This window comes from Canis lupus, chromosome 11 (assembly GCF_048164855.1).
Source record: "Canis lupus baileyi chromosome 11, mCanLup2.hap1, whole genome shotgun sequence".
In the NCBI taxonomy this organism is placed as follows: Eukaryota; Metazoa; Chordata; class Mammalia; order Carnivora; family Canidae; genus Canis; species Canis lupus.
The window spans coordinates 11,796,231-11,806,021 of NC_132848.1; the positions used below are offsets into that span (position 1 = coordinate 11,796,231).

At 41.8% G+C, this 9,791-nt stretch overlaps 2 long non-coding RNA genes across 3 annotated transcripts; one reads left to right on the forward strand and one right to left on the reverse strand.

Annotated features, from left to right (window-relative positions):
• Positions 1-1,768: 1,768 nt before the first annotated feature.
• On the reverse strand, positions 1,769-4,607 carry LOC140642498 (uncharacterized). 2 transcript variants are annotated; one of them, XR_012038913.1, is made up of 3 exons: positions 4,243-4,607; positions 3,185-3,322; positions 1,769-2,375 (listed from the first exon to the last, which is right to left on the reverse strand). It is a non-coding gene; the product is annotated as an uncharacterized lncRNA (long non-coding RNA). The 2 variants fall into 2 exon arrangements; XR_012038914.1 differs by lacking the exon at positions 1,769-2,375 and adding an exon at positions 2,400-3,100.
• On the forward strand, positions 3,762-9,786 carry LOC140642499 (uncharacterized). The gene is made up of 4 exons (XR_012038915.1): positions 3,762-4,619; positions 4,747-4,807; positions 6,747-7,095; positions 9,607-9,786. It is a non-coding gene; the product is annotated as an uncharacterized lncRNA (long non-coding RNA).
• Positions 9,787-9,791: the final 5 nt, after the last annotated feature.

The following is a 9,791-nucleotide window of genomic DNA, read 5'->3' on the forward strand; positions in this document are numbered from 1 at the left end:
CTGCTGAGGTGTGTTTGCATTGTTTAGGGTCCAGTCAGGAAACAGAACCCACAACAGGTAATGGGGGGGATTTATTAGGGATGCTGGTTGGGGAGGCGTTGGGAGAGTTTAAAAGGGGGGAAGGTGAGGCAAATCCTGCAATCCACGAAGGCTGGAGGCCATCGCCTCTTGCAGCAGGGCCTCCCCGGCTCCCTTTAGGGAAGACGTGCAAACCCTACTACTCACTATTTCTCTGGCTGGTTGGCATGTAGCAGCGGAAGGAGAATGGAGGTGTTTGGAGACTAGAAGAGGTTCTGGAAGTCAAACTACTTTTGTGGTTTGTAACTCAATGATTTTTAACCTCAAGAAAAAAATATTCTTTTATCACCAATTCCTACTTTAGGGGGAGAAAAAAAAGTTGAAGTCTTGAACTATTGAAGTTAATACAATTTTTTTCTGTGGAATAAAACTTTGATTTTGGTACTTCTGACGGACATTTCTTCGAGTCAGAGTGATGGGTGCTGGGCGAGGAAAAAGGATAGCTAAAGGGTTTCCAGAAGCAAAAGCCCCCCCAGTGTTAAGAATCACCTCCCCACACAGGAAGCCATACTTAGGAATGACCGCCTTGCCCCTTGTGCCAATAAGGGCTCCCCTTCATTTAATAATTTAAAGGGTACGGGGTGCAAAGCCTGTTCTCACCTTAAATGCCTCTCCTATACAAAAGGATTTCTTCTGTTTGATGTGCTGCCTAAAGTTCTGCCCATTTGTTCTTTTCAATGGACGTCCTGGGCTTCCTTTTAAAATGCAAGTGTCTCTAGGTGGCTTAGACAGTCAGGGCCAGATAAGAATTGATTTACCTGCATTGCTTTCTAGCAATCTAAAGCTTCTTGGAGATTAGAATGGGTACCAGTGAAAGACGGGCTTTCTGGAGCTTCTGTGGAGTTGGAGAAAGACCTGCCAAGCTACACTTAGGCAGCATGAACAGCAAGGAAATTTTGCCCAGAACTTAGCCTGTTGCCAATTCAAACTTTACTTCTAGAAAGAATCTCCCTGATTTGTAGAACCAGTTAAACCACTTTGGAACTCCCATTTTCAATAGATTGAATATGTATTAAACTACCATCGTAGGCTTGATATCGAGTTAGGCGGTCTCGGTATTTAGGGAGCCCCTATTACGTGACATGAGTTTTGCGCACATGATTTTGCTTGATCTCCTCGGCAGCCTGTTCTCCGGTGTAAAAACCTAAACCCAGAGGAGGTTAAGCCACTACGTAGGGTTGACATAGCTGGAATTTAAGTCTAGTTTCTCATGTCCTCCATGAGCCCTGAACTTTTTGATATCAGATTTCTGAATATTTGTTCCATCTGTGGGTCCACAAGATAGCCGATATTGTGGCATAATGGGATAATCTTTTATTTATATATTTATATATTTATTTAGCTTGGTCATAGGATACGTGTGTATCTATTTTCATTAAATATAGTATCAAAAGCTTTCCACAGTGTTTAAACCAATTTTCACACCAGCGGTGTGTGAGAGTTCCAGTTGCTGCACCTCCTTGCAAATATATGGCACCGTCAGTCTTTTCTTAAATTGAGATATAATTTACTTATTTGTTACATTATATTTGTTTCAGATATACAACATGATATATTGCAAAATGGTCACCACGAGAAGTCTAGTAAATGCCCGTCATCTCGCAGTTACATTTTTTTTTTCTGGAATCTTCTTTTTATAGAATGCGTAGGGCTTTTTAAAAAAAACACTGAATAATTACATGATGGGGAAATATGATAGGACATCTGATACCGGGTCTTGCATGTCTCCCTAGGGTAAAATTATCTTCTGTAATAATGTCGGGAGAATATTTAGATGCAAATAACATGAGCATGGCTATGAGCTCTCACAGCTGATGGACGTACATGCTGCTACTTAAAAACATTGAGGGACGTGTTAAAATATTGAAGACTATATTTTTTTTTACAAGCAAATATATTTAATGAAGTTGTAATTCCACTAAACGGAATGTGAAGGACCCGTATTTCAGAACAAGCTTGACAGGAGAGTAATATTTTCATGTAATTGAAGTAATTTTTTACTTTTTCTGTGATAATTTCAGTGTGCCAGTACACAATAGGAATAACTTTATTCCCTGGCTAATTGGAATGTGTAATTCTGAAAGAGGCATCGATCATCTTAATTAGAAATAAGGTTTATGATGTTGAGATAATGGCCTTTGGTTTGGTAATTTGGAGCAAGTTAATTCAGAAAGGGAGACAGGAGCTCGACCCTGGCTTGCTTCTGGTTCAGGTCTGTCCATGCACGTGGTCTATTCACCTTCCACAGGAAGCTCTGCCTGTGGGAAGTTGGAGCCTGGGCCAGCCCAAGGCAAGACCTGGCAGGAAAGAGGGAGGGGCCATGTTGCTGAGTCCTTCTTCCTTCTCTGAGCTGTGTTTCCACCTCTTGGTGTCCCCTCTCGCTGCTTCACAAGAGCCAAGGCCCTCCAGGAACCCCTGAGTATGCCCATCGCCTCCATTCGGGGCGCCCTCCTCCTCCTTGCTTCCACTCCACTCCAGCTCTCCCTCAGCTGTTCCCACCCAGTGAGGAGGAAAGGATTAGACTACACCTAGAAGCCCAGAGGAAGGGTGGGGGTTTGTAACTTCACCCAAACACCAAGCCTGGGCAGAGGTCCAGCTGTCTGTCACCCACCGTGCTCTGCCCTTTTCTTTGCCAAGGGCTCCCCCTGTGAGCACCATGGGTCTGTGGCAGCCCATGAGGGCCTTTGTGCGATTCATCCACCAGGAGGGAGTTTCCCTTTCTGCTCTGTTCCAAAAACACCCTGTAGCTGGCAGTGGCTCTGCCTAAATTAATTATTTACAGTGACGTAGACCTTTAAAGCATTTATTTCAAATCGTCCTTATAGACATGATCTCACTTGAAAATTACAGTAACCCAGGGGCTTAAAGTGGATCAGGGACCATTTATCTCTACGGCGCAGATGAGGAAGGTGAGGTTTGGGTTGAGTGACTTTTCTAAGGTGTTAGATCGGGATCTTGAACCCTGTGCTTGTAACTTGATCTTCATTGTTCTTTCTGCTCCTTCTGTGGGAATCTATTCATACTGAAATGTGAATGACTAATAGTATTTTTTTATTATTATAAGACTGTGTATAAATGACAGAGAATGGAATAAGTGACTTCTCACCTGTTATCCAGATTCAATAGTTACTCGATTTGGCCACAGCTGTACGTACTTCTCAGGCATTGTGTCTTCTCATTTACATATTTCAGTTGTTATATCTTAAAATACATGTTCTTGTAGAGCCACGATGCATTATCATACCTATCAAAATTAATAATGATTCCTTGGTATCATCTAGTAGGCAATTCATATTCAAATTACCCCATTAAAATTATTTTATAGGAAGTATATCTAAGTCAGAAACCCCAAATTCTTTTATTCCATCTATTATCCCTTCTTTCTTATTTTCAACTTCTTTACTGCTGCCTTCTCTATCATTTAGGAACTTACTGAAATATCTACTGTCTTTGAACACACACACACACACACAGACACACATACTTACTTGGAGTTGCTATCCTATGATTTTCTTTAACCTTCTTAACCACAGTCCATAAAAGATAGCCTGCACTTATTTATAAACTTTTTTATGCCATAAACTCTGAGTACCTTCTATCCACCACATACGGTGAAAGCATTTGAGAATACAGAACTAAAAGTTCATTTCCCTCACTACCACAAATATTCTGTGTTTTTTTTTTTTTTTTTTGTAGTTCCTACCCCCGTCCCTCCCTGTCCCTTCCTCCTCTCTCATACCTATCCCTGGGCAACCAATGACCTGCTTTCTGTCACTGTAGATAAGTCTGCACTTAAAATTTTATATAAATGGCATCCTATAATACGTATTCTTTCTGGTTTGGCCTCTGTTACTCAGTATCGTTGAGATTGATCCATATTGTGCTGTGTATATTCCACTGTATTGATATACCACAATTTGTTTATCCAATCTTCTCTTCATGGGCATGTGGGTTGTCTTCAGTTTTCAACTGTTACAAATAAAACCACTATGAACACTTATGGGCAGTTTATGGACATATGCTTTCCTCTCTCTTGGGTTAATACCTAGGAGTGGAATGGCTGGGTTCAGAAAAGTTACTACAGGATAACACACTCCACCTGCCCAATGGAAGAAAAGGGAGACCCTCCCGTGGAAGACATCCATGCTCATAGACCGTACTTACTCTAGTTTTGATGGGAGTCTCTCTCTTTAGCCTGAAAGTCTTGCTCTTTGAAGATTCTGAGGTGTTAACTCTTCCACTTTCTGAGCCATGCAAATTCAGAACCCGAGCACTATCTTCAGGAGGAGACCAGTTGTATTGTTGCAGGCTCCTTCTTTCCAGTCGTCGGATTTTATCTTCTCTGCAATAAATGACTGAGAACAGCAAATTATCAATGGTAAACCTGGCCCTGCATTTGGGTCTCCTCTAGTTTTCAATCTGCAGGATTTGTGTGAGCACAGAAAGCTCTGTTGGTTTCAGCCTATTTGGGCCACGCTCAATCACTGATCTCCTACCGATGGCATTCACCTCTTGGCAAGCGCCTCAAAGGGAGGAAACAGGTGGGTATAGTCAGCTTACCTAGAAAGAGTTTTCCCTACCCTGGATGGGATTTTAGAGTTAATCTAAACCTCATTGCCTCCAGGAAATAATAGTTTAATATCTTAATTTTTTTTTTTTTTTTTGCAGTTTGATTTTCTTTTGGTTACTGCAATGACATCCTATCTCACTTTTAATGGTGCTGATGCTGGTGAGTGGAGGCCCACAATTTTAATCCCACCATAGTTTATACCAGAAAAGGCAATATACTTGCCTAGACTATATAAATTGTATATTAATCTATAACTGAGGATTGAAGGTCTAAATATGTTACCAGACAATGGACAAGAAGACATAGTTTAATCAGCTGCAGAGAGTGAAAAATATTCTATTCTAAATTCAGTTTGCCCTTGATCATAAAAATGTATACACAGTTAAATCAAATTTCATCCAATTCCCAAAGTGTAATTTTGACGAGTGTCTTTTTTTCCAAACCTTAAGTCGGGGAAGCATACTCTCTGGTTAACTCTCTATTAGATGTCAAATTCAAGTTTTTAAAAAAGGAAAGACAAAGAGATTAATGTTGAAGAAATTCATCCCCTGCTGATTTAACTTCTATAATTAAAAACATCATCTATCTTTTCAAAATTCTTTATTGGAATATAACTTGTGTTTCTGAAATTGCACCCATTGGACATGTATATATTTCAATGAGCTTTGACAAGTGTACGCACCTGGGTAACCATCCCCACAGTCAGAATACAGAACAACTCTCAGAGGTTGCCACCTTTTGTTATTACCCCCATACAGGCCTTCCCCTGCAACCAGTAGTCCTCTCCTTCCTTCCTTCCTCACACTCGTGGCTGGTTTCTGACTCAAGCCTTTGTATCACCATCACTGCCTCTGAAACGCTCCCCTTTGCTTTACTTGCCCTTCAAAGACTTTCTAGATTGATTCTTCTAATTTCAATTCCCATCTTTTGACTGGAGCCCTCCAAACCCTTGTGAGGGGAGATGGAAGTGTTTTTACGTAGGCACATGGATCAGATGCTCTGTGCAGCTGTTCTCCGTGTGATTCATATTCCTATGTCCTCACTGCCCCTCTCCAAGCCAGAGGCTCTCTGTTTCCTTTGAAATCCCCCAAAGTGCCCTCTACTATATTTTGTTCTTTAGATGCTATTTATAGAAACAATTTGCAGAATGTAAATGAACTTCATTTCCCAAAGTCCATACTCCCCCAGGGAGCCTCTGTGGGCTTTATTCTGTGCTGAGAGTCCTGAGCACACACCCGCTGCACACGGTGCCATTAGCTCACTCACCCTTCAAGGTAATTTCATACCTGACTAGTATGAGATTGTTTTTTACAAAAGCGTTGACCCATGACAGTGGCAGCATCTGTCTGTTGGTGTGTTGAGCACTAAATTGGAATTTTAATGCTAATAATTAACTAGAATAATATCTCACTTGGACAGAAGCCATTTGATTCTCTCCCGTGAGCTCAAATATTATGTGAGTAGCCACCGAGGCCATGGCAAAGGAAATTTTATTATGATTGTTTCAAGGAAGGTAAAATAAGAAGTTAAGGCTTTCTGAAAATATTTTTTTTTTCTGAAAATATTTCTTAAAAAATAATGACCATTCTGAAATAGGGTTAATGAATGCAAAAATGATTTTGCTGTTGAAATGCTCTCCGGCTTTCTGAGTCCGGTGACCTCCCTTCTTTGATATTTCCATTTGTTTGACAAGTTTACTTATCTGAAAGATTTTTTGATTGATTCAGAGGGAATGCGTTTGTCCTCTGAGAGGAGCCATTCCTCCCTCCTCACAGGGACTGTCACTTTGCTGTGACACCTCACAGCCTTCCTAGTTGTGGCTTTTAGGAAGCTTCCTCCTAAGGTAGGCGGTGAGACTCCGGGGCTCAACCTTGCCTTGAGATTGACAGCGGTGGACTTTGTAGGTGACAGAAACCCAATTAATAAACTGAACATACAAAAATGTCCTCTGAGCTCTGGAAACAGGGCCAGGTGGCAACGACAGAGACAAATGTGCTTTGTTTGCCCTCTGTGTGTCTGCTTTGCCCTGTCCTAACAGCTTCCTTCTCTCTGTCTCTCTCTCCTTCTCTCTCTCTCTCCCCTTTTCTTTTCCAAGCAGTGTTATTTGAATTCACACGGTGAGAGGCAGTTTCACAGGTTAGGCTATGGCCGGAATACAAAGTTGTGGAGGTGGAACACATGAGCCCAAAAGATTTACTTTTTTGAAATAGATTCTTTATAAGCAATTAATTTGGTCGTCGTTTGGTTCTGATGACGTAAAGCTATAGATAAAGTGAAATTAGGAACGCCTGATGAAGACCTGTGGCCTGCGTCACCTGAAGGGATCTGTAATCCTGTTTCCTCGTTGGAAGAACCCCAACAGTTGCATCTGTGAGGGCTCATGATGGGCAAGAAATTGCGCAGGACGTACGTACTATGTTGTTTTGCTATTACGTCATCCTGATGAGGTAGGTGGATCTTGTTACACTCCCTTGAAGGCCAAGTCCCTGAAACTTGGAGAACTTAGCGAACGTAGAGGCACACAGCCACCAAGTGGCCGAGCTGGCTCTGGGAGCCCGGTCTGTCTCACTTGGTAGTCTGTTCCTGTAGGTGCCACATTATTTGCCATTTTATGGTAGAAAGAGGGTGTAGCCAAAGGCCCCAAAGCCTGCAAGTTGTCGTTTTCTCATTCCAGGTCATTGGCAGAACCAGAAATGGGATCCAGATTTTAGAGTCTTGGTCCATGGACAGCTAATTGGCTGCGTTGGCTTCTTTGGAACACATCTTCTTTCTCACTGTTTCAGAAAATAAGATTTGAAGTAAAACATATGCTAATAGAATTTTTTTTTCTTTTAGACTGCACACAAAATGCACACTATGCATTTGGGGACTTTATAGTCCACTCTGGTGAACAGAAATACAGAATGTCCAGGCCTCAGGGCCAAGCCCACTTGAGAACTGTCTTTGCCTTGATATCAACACCAGGTCCACACAGAGGGCTACGCAGGGCCCAGAAAGTCTCCCCACCCGAGGTTAGCAATTTGCTCACAAGGAGCAGTCTCAGTGGGGAGTATTAGGCTTCAGAGCACACCCATGTCTCTCATCTTTCCCTCAGAGTGGGGTAAGGCTACCTGCTTGTCATGGCTGGAGACTTTCCGGCTTGCTGTTGTTTGCAAAGGCAGAGACATTAGCCTGAATTCCAATAAACCAAATCCTGTTAAATTGTGCTACTATCAGGCCAGCTCTTTCAAATTGTGCTTAGGAACTCTGGTTGAGAGACATCAAACAATATGTCATTAGATGGTTTCCAGGTTCAGAAGAAAATGGTTGAAGACCATAAGTCATGGCTTCCTTACATCTACCATAACTGTTGGCTTTTCTCACTGAATTCCCCCAATTTCCACTACAAGGTTTTATAAAGAAAAGATGATATTGTATTTATTCCTGTGACTTTTATGGGGCATTTGAGACTTTCCAACAATCAATTTAGGTACCTGAAGGTTATTTTCAAAGTGGATTCCGTTCCTATAAAAAGCATGGTGTAAGCTGAGGTCAAATGCATTTGACAGAATTTTTAAACCTTTCTCTTGCCTACCCATACTGACTGGTATATTAAATAAACGTGCATCTCTATAATACAATGACTTTCCTGCACTCTAACAGTGTGGAAATGGCAGAAAAATGTCACATAATTAGATGTTCAGTATGACCCTTGTCTTATAATGAATATGGATTTCAATTTTATTTATTATTATTTTTTAAGATTTACTGATTCATGAGAGACACACAGAGAGAGGCAGAGACACAGGTAGAGGGAGAAGCAGGTTCCCTGCAAGGAGTCTGAAGTGGGACTCCATCCCAGGACCCCGGGATCACAACCTGAGCCAAAGGCAGATGCTCAACCACTGAGCCACCCAGGCATCCTTGGATTTCAATTTTAGAGTGAATATGGACTTTATGGATCCATCTCTATATCCTAGTAAATGGGAATGAAAAGGTGAGAAATTGAATCAAAGTGATTTCGATAAGAAGACCAAACAGGGAACAACAGTTTGTAGTAAGGGACACTGACCAGACATTTGGAGGACATGAATTCCACCCTGGATGTTAGTTCATTAGTTTCCTACTGCTGCTGAAGCAGATGACCACTGTCCTAGTAGCTTCAAACAACATCCATTTATTTCCTTTTAGTTTTGTAGATTAGGAGTCTGGTAGGCTCATCTCAGGCTCACTCAGGCTGACCTCAAGGTGTCTGCATTCCTTCCCGGGAATCTCTCCCTCCAGTCTCAATCAGGTTGTTCACTCAACTTGGTTCTTTGTTGTTGAAGAACTGAGGTCTCCATTTTCTTGCTGGCCACCCACTGGAAGTTTTTTCTCAGCTCCTAGAAGCCACCCACATTCCCTGGCTCATGGCTCCCTTTCCCCATCTTCAAAGCCAACAGAGGTGGGTCAAAGATTATCTTCATGTCTCTCAGACCTCCATTCCTTCTTGCCTCATCTTTCCTTTGCTGCCTTCTGCTGCTACATCCACTGACTGCAGCCAGAGAAATCTTTCTCCTTTAAGGGCTCTCCTGATTAGATTGGGTTTATTCAAATAATCCACGATCATCTCCCTATTTTAAGATCTGCAACTGTAATTACATCCGTAATTTTGTTGTTGTTTTCTTTTTTACAACAGTGCCTACATTTGTGTTGGTTGAATGATCTTGCGGGAGCATCTTTAAAATTCTTTAGAATTTAGAAGTGAAATACAGCAGAGCTCACCCATTAGGGGCTCTTTGGTCAGATGTGGGTGGAGGGCAGGGTTTGATTTAGAATTCCACATCCTTGCTGACGCTAATATTTTTTAATTTGTGAGAAGAAGACCATCATATGATCAACAAATTACATAGTCAGCACATAGAAATAGATTTTGAGATTAATAAGCGAAGGAAATGTATGTGTATACTGACGTGAGAATCACTTTTGTGTTTGCACAGTCACTGGAAACACATTAGAGGAGGCCATGGAGAGGACATGACTTACGAGCTGGACCCAGGCAATCAGAAGCTACTCAACCCTCCCCTGTCCTGGGAATGTACATTTTGCCCATGGATCCTACAATCAGAGCTGTTGTCAAGGATGCAGCCTTGAGAGAGCAACGTGTCATTGAGACCATCTGGAC